Below are 14,288 nucleotides of genomic sequence, written 5' to 3' on the forward strand. Positions count from 1 at the left end.
TTCCAGGAATTCCTTCCTTTTTCTAATTCCAGTGATGACTGGGATTAAACATTCCCTCCCGGTGTGTTTGCAAGCCAAGTTTGTGTTAACACATGAGAACCTGAAAGTGAAATTGACTAAGAGGGACTAATTCTCTCTGTTTTAATTATCTAAGGTGCTAGTAAAACTGGTAAAGAAATATATTTTCTCTTTTGGCCTATCATTTTTTAACCCAACTGTCCTTTCAAATTACTAATCACTTTATTATTTTAAAATACTAATTTCTGTTTTGCAAGCTGCAAATTCAATACCAATCTTATACTAAAATTGGCACACAATATAATGCATTGATGGAAAGCTACAATAATTAATTGCTGCATCCGCTCAAAAATTACAATCAGTAATTATAGCGTCAAGGCTAAATTCCATTCAGCAATATTTAGAACTGGTTCCTCTTAAAAACAGGGCAGCTATTCAGAAGCATTGCTGTGTTTGCACCTAAATGAGCCCAGATAGGTTGCTAAAGCATCTATATTGTTTGTCTTGGGAGTGCTACAACAACATAAAGCAATACAACAAACATTTTATTTTATAGAGAGTTCCTCATTAAAAACTTTGTCTTTCAATGTGTCCATATTAGATAATACGGAGGTAAACAACAGATCTGAAAGCAGCTTCCCAGTTCTCACCCTCTTGTGATCCAGTTGGCACTGATACCCTGAAATAACCTCTCTGAGGCTTGCTAGTACATTTCACAACTGGTCACCCCAAGCGAAACTGGGCAAGGGTCTTGCTATAGACACGAATACCTCTTAACAAACTTTCAAGAACAGCCACAAAACCCCAATGGTGGTGGCTCTCCAAGGGGGTTTAGTCACAGCCACGAAACTGAGGAAGTTCATCCAAATTCTCATATGGGCCAAAACTTGTAACATTGTCTCTGATTGGAGGGATCGTCTTCATGAATTGAACCCAGAGCCACTAGATCTAAAAAACATGAGCTTCTACTGCCTCAGATCAGATCCATTAGCTTGAAGGCAGAAGCAAATTTCTATGTGGTCCAGCCACTAGAGCGCATAAGCATGAAAAAGGGGGTCAATTTATGAATTTGCCAGGGTGCCCATTAGATTTTAAAGCTGAAATCTAACAAACTAGATTTGCTAATGTATAACAAAATCTAATAGGATTGGGTCCAGGAAGCATTTGCTTACTAGTCTAACACTGGGTTCTTTCCAGATCATCTTTCAACCTGAACAGTATTGCTCAGATCAGGACACTTGCTTATTCTTAACCAACCAACAATTTATTAATTCACCCAGAACCACATTAACAAATAATCAACAGACAAACATTAAGTGACACCCTGCATGACTGATTAGTCTACGGATTACGCAATGATCAGGTCCAGAAGAAGTTACTGACTGTATCAGTGCTCACATTCACGAAGGCTGCTGAAGTGGCAGTTGTGATGGAGACCACAGAGAAGGATTCTCTGGAATTTAGTGTGAACTGAGTTTACCTCCTACATCAATGAGACAGAAGACCATGGAAATGTGGGGAATTTCTATGTGGCTGTTGTGTGCAAACTGCGCACTCTGAGGAGAATCGCTGGGCTTGTCAGATTATTTGAAGAAAGTGCCAGAAGAAAGGACACAGTTCAGCAACCAGCAACACGGAATAACCATATATCCAAGACAACACCTGTGATGACTGAACCTAAGAAAGGATCAAAGTCAGGAATTCATAATGTGGGAAAGTACAAGTGCTCTAGTGACACTGACCAAGTCAAAAGAAGGAGGAGTACTTGTGGCACCTTAGAGACTAACAAATTTATTTGAGCATAAGCTTTCATGAAAGCTTTATGTTCAAATAAATTTGTTAGTCTCTAAGGTGCCACAAGTACTCCTCATTCTTTTTGCTGATATAGACTAACACGGCTACCACTCTGAAAATTCACCAAGTCCTAACACTACACATGTTATCAGAAGCTGGAGTCAGAGATAGCATCTGGGCTATACCCATGATCAAAGAATGTCCTACAAGCATGAAGCTTGATACTGGAGCTGCTGGTTCACTGATTTCTGTGTCTACCTATCACTAGACTTTGTCTCAAATTCACCTAGAAGGAATCGTCACAGTTTTGAAGACTTATACAGAAGAAAAGTTAGTCCCAAAAGGAATATTGCAGGTGAAAGTTCAACTAGCTGTCCAGTCAGTTGTTTTACCCTTGCATATGATTGAAGGGAAGCATCCACTATTATTTGGCAAATCTTAGCCTGAGAAGGTCAAGGTGAACTGGACCTAGATCAAGGCAATCATGAAAGCACCGCCAACTCTTCAAGAAATACTGTTCATCCAAAGTTTTTGAAAAAGGATATGAACAGATGAGCAACATGTCAGCAAAACTCACTGTTCTCTGACAGCCAGCCAAAGTATTGCAAGCCCAGAGTTGTGCCTTATGCTCTGAAGCCTCTGGTGGAAGCTGCTTTCAACCTCTTAGTGAACATTGGAGTCTTGTCACTGGGTTCACACAGTGAGTGGGCTATACACATCATACCACTGATCAAGAAGGATGGGTCATTCCGAAATTGTGGAGATTTAAAGTGACACTGAATTCAGTTTTATGTGCAGATCAGTATCCAACACCTAATATTGAAGATTTGTTTGCTATTCTTTGCTGTGGACAGTGTTCCAGTAAAGTGGATTTGCTCAATGCATACCTACAAATGGAGATTGATTCAGCATCTCACAAATATTTCAAATCAACAGACGAAAAGAGGTATTTTGTTTCAACAGGTTGCCTTTCAGTATTGCATCAGCACCTGCCATGTTCCAGAAAGTCAAGGGTGAGATTCTGAAGGGACTGAATAGAGTTCAAAGTGCAATTTGGATGACATCCTTGTTAAAGGAAATGATCAAGAGGATCATCTTCAAAATTTGTATCCTGTCTTGCAGCATTTGGAAGTCTATAGACAGAGTACATCAGACAAATGTGACATTTTTCAAACCTTTAGTTGAACACCTTGTGTAATGGATGCCTTGGGTTTAAGGAAATCACCAGAGAAAGAGAAGGTTGTTCTTTAAGTGCCATCACCAGATACATTCATTCTTAGGACTACTTTACTATGGTGATTTTCTGCCTAATCTGGTAACGGTATTGGCACCTTTACTTGAACTCCTACAAGAAAATTAAAAATGGAAATGGTCTGAAGAGCAAGACTGGATTGCCATTTAGGCACAGTAAGCACATGCCTAGAGGCGCCTAAAAGTTAAAAGTGGCTTAAAAGTTCTCATTTTTTACAGAAAACACAAAGGTCAACTGTAGGCAGGGGTGGGGGCGCCAAAGTTGATGTGCCTTGGTGTAAATCCAGTTGCTAAAGTTGCTGTGTAAGGTGTAAATCCAGCCCTACTGAAGAGTGTACATTTAAGGAAGCCAAGAAACTGTTGACATCAGCTGAAGTTCTTATGCATATTGATGCTTCTCTACCGCTGGAATTGGCTTGTGGTGCTTCACCATATGTAGTGTGTGTGTATCTTTCTCACAGTTTTTTCTAATGACGTGGAGAAATCAATTGCCTTTACCCCATGAACACTCACTATTCCAGAGAAGAACTATGCACAAATAGAGCAAGAAGCTGTCTCAGCATTAGCTTCAAAATTTGGAAGTTGCATAGCTATCTGTGTAGTAGACATTTTACCTTGCTGATGGAGCATCGTCCATTACTTTCCATTTTTGAACTGAAACGTGGAATTTCATCATTAGCTGCTGCTCATATGCAACAATGGGCACCGCTATTTTCAGCTCATTCCTATACTCTTCAGTGCCATAAAAGGATTCAACATGGGAATGTTTATGGGCTTTCATGCTGACCATGGTAAAGTTCTCGTTGACCCGAAGAAACTTCAGAAAAAGTGTTCTATCTCAATTTGATGGGTAGGGTACTCATCACTAGTATTGACAACAACAATGAAACTACTATGTATAATGTACTTTCTCTTGTGAAGGGGATGGTACTTCCGGGTACAGTGTTGGATCAAAAAAATCCCCAGGTTACACAATTAATGTCATGTCAACATGAATTATCTGTGAATCGCGGTCTTATCTTATGGTGAATTTGACTGATCATTCCAAAATCACTTCAATCTCAGGTTTTCGAAGCTTTTCACTAAGGTTATCTTGGCATTATGCCAATGAAGGCTACATATCAGCAAATTCAGCATGATCATGGTCCAGCTCAGGGCTGTGACCTCAGTCTCCTTAGACACGTATTCACATGGACTTTGCTGGACCTTTGGAAGATTATATGTTTTTGGTCATAGTCAAAATGGCCAGAAGTTTTCAGAATGACTTCTACTACAGCTACTACTGGACATCTTCAGACCTTGTTTGGCCAGTTTGGCTTACTGTTACAGCTGGTGAGTGACAATGGACCTCAACTGTGTTCTGAAGAATTGTAGAGGGTCCTCGCTTCAAATGGAATTCAGCACATATGCTCAGCTCCTTTCCATCCTGCTGCAAACAGACTAGTGGAATTCTTTGTACAAACACTTAAACGTGCCTTAAAAGTTAACAAGTCTATTCTGAGTCATCAGCAGAAATTGGACAATTTCTTGCTTGTCTACACAAACACATCACATGCTACCATCTAAGAGTCACCTGCAACTCTTTTCTTGGAGCAATCTTTGTGTACCTATTGAAACTTGCTACATCCTGATGTTGCCTCAAAGGTAGCCAAATCCCAAGCTATGCAAGCGGATTGTCAACATGAGACTTGTCATCATTCTTTTCAAGTTGGAGACTTAGTGTGAACTTGGAGCTATGGTTGTGGAGTAAACAGGGTACCTGGAAAACTTGTAAAATGAACAGGACCTGGTTCTTTCTGGAAATAACATATGGACTAGTTGCAGCCTCAACTAGTACCAGACTCTGGGGATGGTCCAGTAGGACTTTCTGTTCCTCCAATTGAGTCTCCTTCCATTACAACTCCTAATTTTGATGAGTTTGTGGAAGAAACATTGGTATCAGATCCAGTTGATTCTACACCAGCTCCAGCTGATTTCTTGCCACCAACGTGTCCTGTTGTTCATAACACTGCTGCACCACCATCACCATATTTAGCCCAAAAGAGTGAGAAAATCAGTTGTGTGCCTGAAATTAAAAATTGTTTAGTTAGTGAGTTGCTATTCCGGGGCAGAATAATACCTTGCAATTTAAGAGTCTGCAGTAGTCCACACAACTTTCAGTTGGGTTATATAGTGTTCCATGTTAGCCATGTAAACGATAATGTATATGTGTTTGGAAAGTTTTTTAAAGTAAGGTTTCGGAATATGATGTCCTGTCCCTTTAAAAGTTTGAGCCCCTCCCCAGTGCAAAGCCTCACTTTCATGTTAGTGTTGCAGCCGGAACCATAAATCCACCACAGCAGACAGCTGTATGTCTATCAGTTCCCTCTGCCTGTCTATCTCCTTCTCTGCTGGTTCCAGAAATATAACAGTATCTCCATCACAAACATTATTTTTGTCAACTAAAGTGTGATATTGACAATACATGCCAAGGCCAGGGCACTGTGCGCTGGTCCTAAAGAAAAGTGAATTAGCAGGGGCAGTAATGTGGACAACCTGAAACTCATAATAAAGTCAACGTTTAAAGGATTCCAGGTCCACTTGTGACTTACATCGCTCCAGTCAATTCACAGCACATTTTGGCAGGCTGAAAATGGCCAGATCTTATTATGGCCATCAGGAAGTTCTTCAGAGTTACTGCAGAACCAGACCGTGAAACAGTATATGGTGGGTGCTAGGAGAGCCCTGCGTGGGACTATTTTAAAAATTCTGTCCCTGTCCCACCTGCTCCCGCCTTGTTTCTTGCACTTTTATCCCTCTCCCAGCCACAAAAATCAGAGATCCCACCAATCCCACAAGACAGAAAAATTCCCCCATGCTACTAAAAAAAATCACAGTCAGTTAATATATTATATATATAAACAGAATTCAGACACAATTTTATCACAAATCTTGTTAAATCATGTAAAATATGTTTTAGCTCCTGTTATAATAGACATTAAGTCTCTTTCTATCCCTTGCTTACACTTAAGTATTAAAAATAGTTGCTTGACATCGCTGAAATTCTATGGGGTGGGGGATAACTCAGTGGTTTGAGCAGTGGGTTTCTAAACCCAGCATTGTGAGTTCAACCCTTAAGGGGGCCATTTAGGGATCTAGGGCAAAAGTCTGTCTGGGGATTAGCCCTGCTTTGAGCAGGAGGTTGGACTAGATGACCTCCTGAGGTCCCTTCCAACCCTGATATTCTATGAAGACAAGCAATTTAGCATATTACTGCAGTCTGGTGGTTTTGCCCACTGATCCTACCAGCAACAATGTACATTTTACCCAGTCCTACTATTATGGCAGTGGGTCCTGCCAGACCCACAGGTCCCAGTCCCACTGCAGAGCTGTAGTTGCTAGTGCTTAAAAAGTAGCTACAAAGGAAAGGAGGGCAACAAACTCCATGAAATTTACTCTGCTCTGGGACTTGGCAAGAATGATGCAACGAAGCCTCCATCAACATGAGCATCTGATGCCCTTATGGTTTTGGAAGGCACATACAATCAGCTGCACTAGAACCGTTTCTCATTCGCAGAGTGGCTTCCAGTGGTATATCAAATGCAATAATTGCATATTTGAATTATTCATGAGAGTGGTAACTTTGACAGGTTACAAGTGAATATCAATATTCCAGGCTCTGAAGTATTTAATTCAGATGTAGCACACACCTGAAGACTTCAGGTGTGAACAGTGTCTCCCAGATAGCTTTACCCCTATAGTTGGGGAAAAGGTAGCTTTTATTTCAAGTGGTTCCATTCTTACACTCAGCAGAGCTTCACCCAACCCTCCTGTAAGACTGGATCAAACAGTAAACAAGAGGGGGGAACTGGAATGGCAGCCGTTAAGTAGTTCCCAACTGAGCAGCACAATGAATAAGAGCAGAGTGCACGTGCCCCGGAAAGTTAATAGCCATTTCGATAATGGAACCAGCTCCTCAGCTAGAGTAAATTGGCAACTCCACTAAGTCAATGGGGGGGTGAAGTCAATGGAGCTACACCAGTTAACACCAGTTGAGGCCCAGCTTGGGCCAGTTATCATTTCAATTCTAAATTACGCTAAAGGGTATTTTAGTTATTTACTAAAGTTCACTGGGATGTAACATCAGGGTTCTGGCCATTCTATGGGCTTTTCAAAACATCTCTGCATTGACATTTTTACATCCCAGTGGATTCTTGTGATTAAGTGAAACACACTTTTAACAGAGGTGATATACCCATTTCTGAAGTGTGAGCTCCGTCCTTGGCCATCCCTGGAGCTCCTCCAGACACTCAGCTGGCAATGGCTTGAAATCAGGTTCCCTGTTCATTGCTGGGCGTGGTTCCCCCTCCTATTGCAAGTATAGGACCAAACCAATAAAATTAGAGATCTTCCCCACCACATGCACATGACATAAACTGACCACAGGTCCTGGCAAAGTTGTGGTGGACATTTACCAGCTACCCTGTATTTTACCCCAGCAATGAAAAACAAATGATATTTAAATCGCTCATTAAAAAAAAAACAACAAAAAAACAACCAAAAAAACCCTTCTCCCATAGTGAGTTCAGGCACAGGATTTTTCAAGGCTGTCCCACCCTTATTAAAATCACTACAGCAATAATGTGATCACTGTTGTGATCTTTAAGGCCTGATTCATTGCTCAGTTAAGCCAACAGACATCATGTCATTGAGTTCAGTGAGTTTTGGATCAGGTCATCAGATCATGGCTGTAGAATTCTGTAAAAAAAAGCCAAAACCTTTTTTAAAAGGCTGCATTCCCCCCCCCCCAAAAGAAAGAGACTAGACTATTCCTGATTTTTAAGCACTGTCAAACAGAGTGGGCCAGATTGTTTTATAGCCCATGCAAACCATGGGCTGTAAGTCAGCTAAAATTTAACTCAGGTTGCTGGATAAAACTTTTTCTTCACCCATCTCTGAGGAAGCGCTCCACTCATGTTCAAACTTTGCATTTCATTGTTGTCTGTGAAATACAATAAGTATGTGCTTTTCATGCTCTGTTTTCTCCTCTGTGCTTACATGAGAAAGCTCCTTTCCTCCTTACATGTCACACGTTGCTGTTTCATAGCGGACTGTATGTTGGGGTGGGAGGAAGCAGGGCAAAAAAGCCTTTTTTTCCCCCTTTTTCTTCAAATGTTTTGGAAATTAGATTTTGGGGAGTAAATTCTTGAAATGTCTGTAACATTCCAAACAGGGTTCCTATTATATGATGGAGATTGCCTGTGCTAGCAGGGAACTAGACTCTATAACCAGGAGGGCCCTTCCATTTCTGTAGTCAAATCTAGGGATTTTAATTTCTTTTGATTTGGTTTAGAACCTTTTATCAGAGGGGTAGCCATGCTAGTCTGGATCTGTAAAAGCAGCAACAAGTCCTGTGGCACCTTATAGGGCTGGTCTACACTACGGGGGAAAATCGATCTTAGATACGCAACTTCAGCTACGTGAATAACGTAGCTGGAGTCGAAGTATCTAAGATCGAATTACTCACTGTCCTCATGGCGCAGGATCGATGTCCGCAGCTCCCCCTGTTGATTCCACAACTCCGTTCGGGTTGGCGGAGTAACGGAATCGATATAAGCGCGTTCGGGGATCGATATATCGCGTCTAGATGAGATGCGATATATCAATCCCCGAGCAATCGATTGCTACCCGCCGATATGGCGGGTAGTGAAGACGTACCCATAGACTAACAGGCGTATTGAAGCATGAGCTTTCATGGGTGAATAGCCACTTTGTCAGATGCAAGCTCATGCTCCAATACGTCTGTTAGCCTATAAGGTGCCACAGGACTCTTTGCTGCTTTTAGAGCCTTTGTAATTGAGCATCCTTGTGATTTATTTTTTTCAAGTTCCTCTTTTGAAAGTTTGGTGACACCACGCTTGTATGTGGTACCTTTCCTCTCTCAAGACTGCTCAACTTAATTATATTGTGGTCACTGTTATATAGGCACTCCACTGTGGTGACTTCTTGAACCAACTCCTGTATGTAACTGAGAACAAAACTGAGGAGAATCTCTCCACCCATGTGCACTAGAATTTGCTGGTCTGAATAGCAACCACTGAAGGTGTCGGTATATGTTGGGCCAGATCATCAACGAGTATAAATCAGCCCTTAATGGAGCTATGCTGATTTACACCAGCTGATGACCTGGCTCGGTGTATTTCTAAACCTTTCCTGTTGCATCATTTGACCAGTTTATATGCAGGTAGTTGAAGTCACACATGGTTATGCATTAGTATACCTTATTGCCTGTCTGATTTCTGTCGACACACATGATACATCCTTTGGTGGATTGGAGACTGGTAATGTAACCCCACTGGCTTGTTTGTTCTTTATAAATTGGGTTGTGTGTTTAGATTAGATAGATAGATAGATAGATAGATAGATAGATAGATAGATAGATAGATAGATAGATAGATCCCTGAACATAACACTTTATTCTAAAGTTTAAAAAGTTCTTAGCACTAAAATCCTGAAACAAAGGCTGGGCGCATCTCCATGTGGAAGATTTCAGAGGGATTTTATCTCTGTTTCCTTTTATTAAAATGGCACCAAATGCCTTTATAACACATAGCTGTTGTAAACAATGTCCCTTTACCTTCCCCAATTAATTTGACCAGGAATAGGGGAGATGTAAGGCCACTCGCCAAATAACTTTGCCTGTCTTTTCTGGAGTCAGTGTGAAGGAGAATGGGAGGGGGGATTTTATTTTGATTGCTTTGTTACACATTAGAATAAGTGCTATTTGCAGTGACAAAGGAGAAGACGAATCTGGTTGACTGTGCGTCTGTTAAGCACACAAAAGACAGTGATGATGCATGTCCCCCTGCTGAACCCCGGGGTGAGCCAGGCATTTACTCTCCATCTAAACAATCAGGAACAAAATGAGTTGTGCATCTTTATTATTATTTTTACCTGAGATAGCAGAAAGGAAGCGATAGCAACACCATGATGCCACCTCGAATGCGGGCAACAAAGCTGCCGCCGAACAAGCACCAACCGAGTATAGTCACGACCAGAGGCAAGGCATCCGTGTTTGTTTGTGTTGTGTTCCACAGAGTGGCAGGGATCCGTTCCCTATCAAAATAATCCAATTGACCAAAATGATTCATATTAGCAAGCCCATCTGTCTGAGGCCAGAGCAGAACCCCGGTGTTATTTTAATAAATGACGTTCATTAAACGCAGCTGAAAATATAATCTGCAGAGACTGATGGGGTGAACAGAGCAAAGAATGAGCAAAAGGAGTTAGCAATTATCAGATGTCATTTGTTCTCCTGGTACAGTGGAACTGGGGCTTGTTTGCTGAAATCTTAATTTCATTTAGCTGAGGCGGAATCCATCAGAGAGGCACAGGCTGCCGCTCTGCCTGCTGTTTCTCAGGCCCCAGTGGAGAACAGAGCATTTTTCTTTTTCCTAATTTCAGAAAGATGACCTCCAGGTTAGGATGGACAGAAGAGGGCTGTTTGAAGATGCAAGCTACATCTTCACTGCAGAGTCAACCCAGGCACTTAGCCAGGTTTTAGCCCAGACACCCTCCCGTCCACACACAAAACGCTGTGATCTGAGATTAGAGATGCCTTAAACCCTGGCTAGCTTATCAGGCTGGAGATATGGGTTAGAACCTAGGCTCTGCTTTCACACAGTCAAGAACCTACCCACTTTGCAGTGAGAACACAGGCTAAATTACTCAGTCTTCCACCGCCTTCCCACAGTTCCCCCACTCGATGGACAAGTTCGCTCACAATTGAGGACATTGACTGGGAAAGAAGCCTAGAGCCTCTCAGCATGAAAAACTGTGGGATATACCTCCAGACACACAGGGAGGAGAGCAGAAATAGTGAGGACACAGTAATGCAGGTAGGGCTTTGCTGAAGGGACAGTCACGCCCAGGCTAGACTACCCCGGGTGCCATACCCATGACCAACAATGCAGGGGAGCCATATCCTCACGACCGTGAAATCCAGACAAAGATCCCAAGATCTGGACGGATTAAATGAATGGTCTCTTTGCCATTAAAAATCTGCTTAGCAGCATTGCATGTGCTACAGCACAGATAGCAGGGCCAATGCATTATAGTGGAGACTCTAGTCCTCTCCTGCAGCTCAGTAACCAGCATTCATGGGTAGATAGAACCTGATTCCTTGTCAATCATTTACATCAATGCAAAGTGTGTGTGAAAGACTCCCATTCTGACTTGGTAATGTTGCAGATGCACTTGCATTGGTCTAAACTCTGAGCAGGACAATGGCTACTCCAGCCTATAATGTTCACCATTCAGGAGTCATCAGAAGTTATTTATCCTCTCAGCACCTTGGCCCTCCCTCTTTACCTCTCCAAGATACCTGTGCACAGCAGGATTCCGATTTGCACACAGAGCTGGGGATGCAAAACCTTGACCTCGTCTCAGCTGTGGGTCAAGGGGCAAGTTTTCGGCCCTTTTCTGGGTCATGAACCCAAACAGATTGAGAGCCATTTCTCTAAGCAAGTGGAGGGATGGAGGCAGCTGAAGCTGTCGGGCCGGCCCTGAAGGAAGGTGATGCATACTTGGCAAGTAACTTAACATTCTCGCCCATAACCTTTCTCTGAAATGGCGAAACCTGATGCTCTTAGCGGAGACCAACGCCTCACCCACTGCTGGCCAGCTGGAGGTGAGCTTTCCAGGAGGACGGATGGGCCACACTTGAGCATGCCCATAGCTATTTGAATGTTCTTCGGTGTGTTCTAGAGAAGCGCAGTGCAGGCTTTTATAGAGGAAGGAGGAGCCGATGACTGCCTTGTGGTAGGTCTGGTAATGGAGCGAATAAGCTTCTACACCATCAGTGAGGCTCTTTGTTCTGCAGCTTGTCCCTGCAACAGTAGCAGGAGAGCACTTCTGAATTCCCCAGGAACGGCCGAGGAGCCTTGCAGGCTCAAGCCCTTTCGGAGACCAGTCAGTTCTCTGACACAAGCGGTTCCTGTCTGAGTGTAGATGAGATTCATTGTGGTGACAAAGAAGTAAAATTGTACCTCTGTACAGTTACTGTGGGACTTCATCCGCAGTAGCCGATAAGCTCACAGATTTCACTCTCTGGGAACTCCATAGACAGTGAAAGTGCATGAGAAGCACATAACCACCAGCCTCGGGAAAACACATAGTCCGCGGCTCACGGGATAAGTATAGAGCTAGACCCAGATCCTCTTTAGGTGCCTAATGCCCATTGAAATCAGTGGGTGTTAGGTGCCTACCTAGCTTTACAACTAGTTTCTTTCAGCCTCAAAATAGTAGCACCGTCATACCTCACAGGGAGTTTGTAAGGGCAAATACAGTAAAGATCATGAGGCTTTCAGAGACCAACGGTCATGGGGGCCAGATAAGTACCATAGAGAGATCTAGGGTGACCAGCTGTCCTGATTTTATAGGGACAGTCCCAATTTTGGGGTTGTCTTCTTATATAGGCACCTTTATCCCCCACCCCCATCCCGATTTTTCACATTTGCTGTCTGGTCACCCTAGATAGATAATAAAGTTATTCACATAGGTAAGTGTGTTTGGCATCAGGCCCTAATTCATGGCCATTTGTACAGGATGGGATGGAAGGTGCTCCAGAAGTATGAAGGATTCTTGTTATATTCTTCTCAAGCTCATGTTGGAGTTAAAGCCTCATGGGTGAATGACTATGTTTGTGACACATCACAAAGTGGGGCTTTGAGGTTTTGTTTTCTTGTGTTTTTAACCCCAAAATGAATACTGTTTAGTAATTAACAGGACTGTGAATGCTCATTGAGCCATCTCACACTTTCATCAATTTGAAATATTTGGGGCACTAATTTTCACCTTACTGTTTGTAGCTGGAGGTGCCTTCCAGTCTTAGAGCAATTAAAACAAAGCAGGAAATATTTTTAGGTAATTGCACTGTGCCCCTTGAAGGTAAATTGAAGCTGCAGGCAGAAAAATAAAATATCAGATGCCGTAATGGGGTGTTGCAAGCAGTAGCATATTCCTGGCTCTGTGATGGTTCGGGCAGGGGGGCTGCTTAGCTGACCAAACCTGGATAGCTCAGTTTTGGGTGCTCAGGAAGTCCTCATGCTCTGGGAAAGATTCCCTTGTGTCTCACAGACAAGAGAGTCTGTGTGTACTGGACTGGGCTGATAGGGCAGGTAACTAGGCATTATGTGGTCCTTTCCTAGCCCTGCTACTGGCCAATCTTGGCAAAGTCACTCAGATGACAGTCCATTGTTCCCTGTTCAGAGAGTCCTGGATGAGTGAAGAGCAAAGTGTCACCCCCAAAGAAGGCAAGGCAATTATTAATGGGCCTGTTCCTGTTCCCTGACTCCAGCACTGGCAGGACTGGGTCCATTTGTGCCCCGTTGAAGTCAATGGGAGTTTTGACATTCACATAGGAAGAAAATTGGTCCTATACCTGCTCCCATTGGAGACAATGGAATCCCTTTCCTCTGCACTCAACCCTACCATCCCTCAGCCCCAGGGCAGAGGCCCTGTAAAGCCCCGAGTCTGCAAGGACAGCACAGGCAAAAGACCATTGCGCATGGATACTGCATATGAGAGCTTGGAGGAGAGGCACAAGGTCGGGGGCAGCTGTGTAGGTTTAGGGCAGGAACTGCAGGCAAAGCTGCCGCTTTTCTTCATTGTGGACTTGTACATCCAACGCCGTGCGGAGACCCACCAGCAACACCCATGACACGTCCACATGTCCCTTCCACTACCTCTGCAGTGTGAGCCACAGAGAGCTCCTCCCCTGCAAGCTTGGAGGATGGAGGTCCCCTTGTGTAAATCACTTCCCCTTTCATGCCTGGCAAGCTGCTTTGGGCCACTGTATTCCATGTAACTGAATGAAAGCCAGAGTGTCCCAGCTTGTCCAAGGACCACACCTGTGGCCACACATCCCTAGCTGGGGTTCCTGTGGTCAGTGAACGGATCTGTATCAAGTTCCTTGAAATCCTCGGAGCGGTAAAGCTGGGGTGCAGCATCTCTGCCTCTCCCTTAGCAACGACAATAGAATATTAAAGCATCAGGATTTGCAGCATTTTGTGTCAATCCAGAACAAACAAATCGAGAGCAGGTGCTGAGCCACACGTCCAGTTTCCCAATTAGAACTGTTTTTCAAGCGTGTGCAGCTTTTTTAAATTAAAATGTTGTCATGGTGCTTGGGAGCTAATGAACTCCCTGATGCCACCTTGATCTAACACCCCGGCATAATAAAGAAC

At 43.3% G+C, this 14,288-nt stretch overlaps 1 protein-coding gene across 14 annotated transcripts in view; it reads left to right on the forward strand.

Moving 5' to 3' along the window:
* The window catches only part of CELF4 (CUGBP Elav-like family member 4), an 885,136-nt gene that overhangs the window by 860,895 nt on the left and 9,953 nt on the right, over positions 1–14,288 (forward strand). The window contains exon 13 of one of the 14 annotated variants that reach the window (XM_030567123.1): positions 1,216–1,394. The exons of the other annotated variants lie outside the window; for them this stretch is intronic. The gene's annotated coding sequence lies outside the window, so the exon portion shown is untranslated. Of the gene's footprint in view, positions 1–1,215; positions 1,395–14,288 lie in introns of those variants that run through there. 14 annotated transcript variants of the gene reach the window in all.

Source organism: Gopherus evgoodei, chromosome 6, assembly GCF_007399415.2.
Source record: "Gopherus evgoodei ecotype Sinaloan lineage chromosome 6, rGopEvg1_v1.p, whole genome shotgun sequence".
In the NCBI taxonomy this organism is placed as follows: domain Eukaryota; kingdom Metazoa; phylum Chordata; order Testudines; family Testudinidae; genus Gopherus; species Gopherus evgoodei.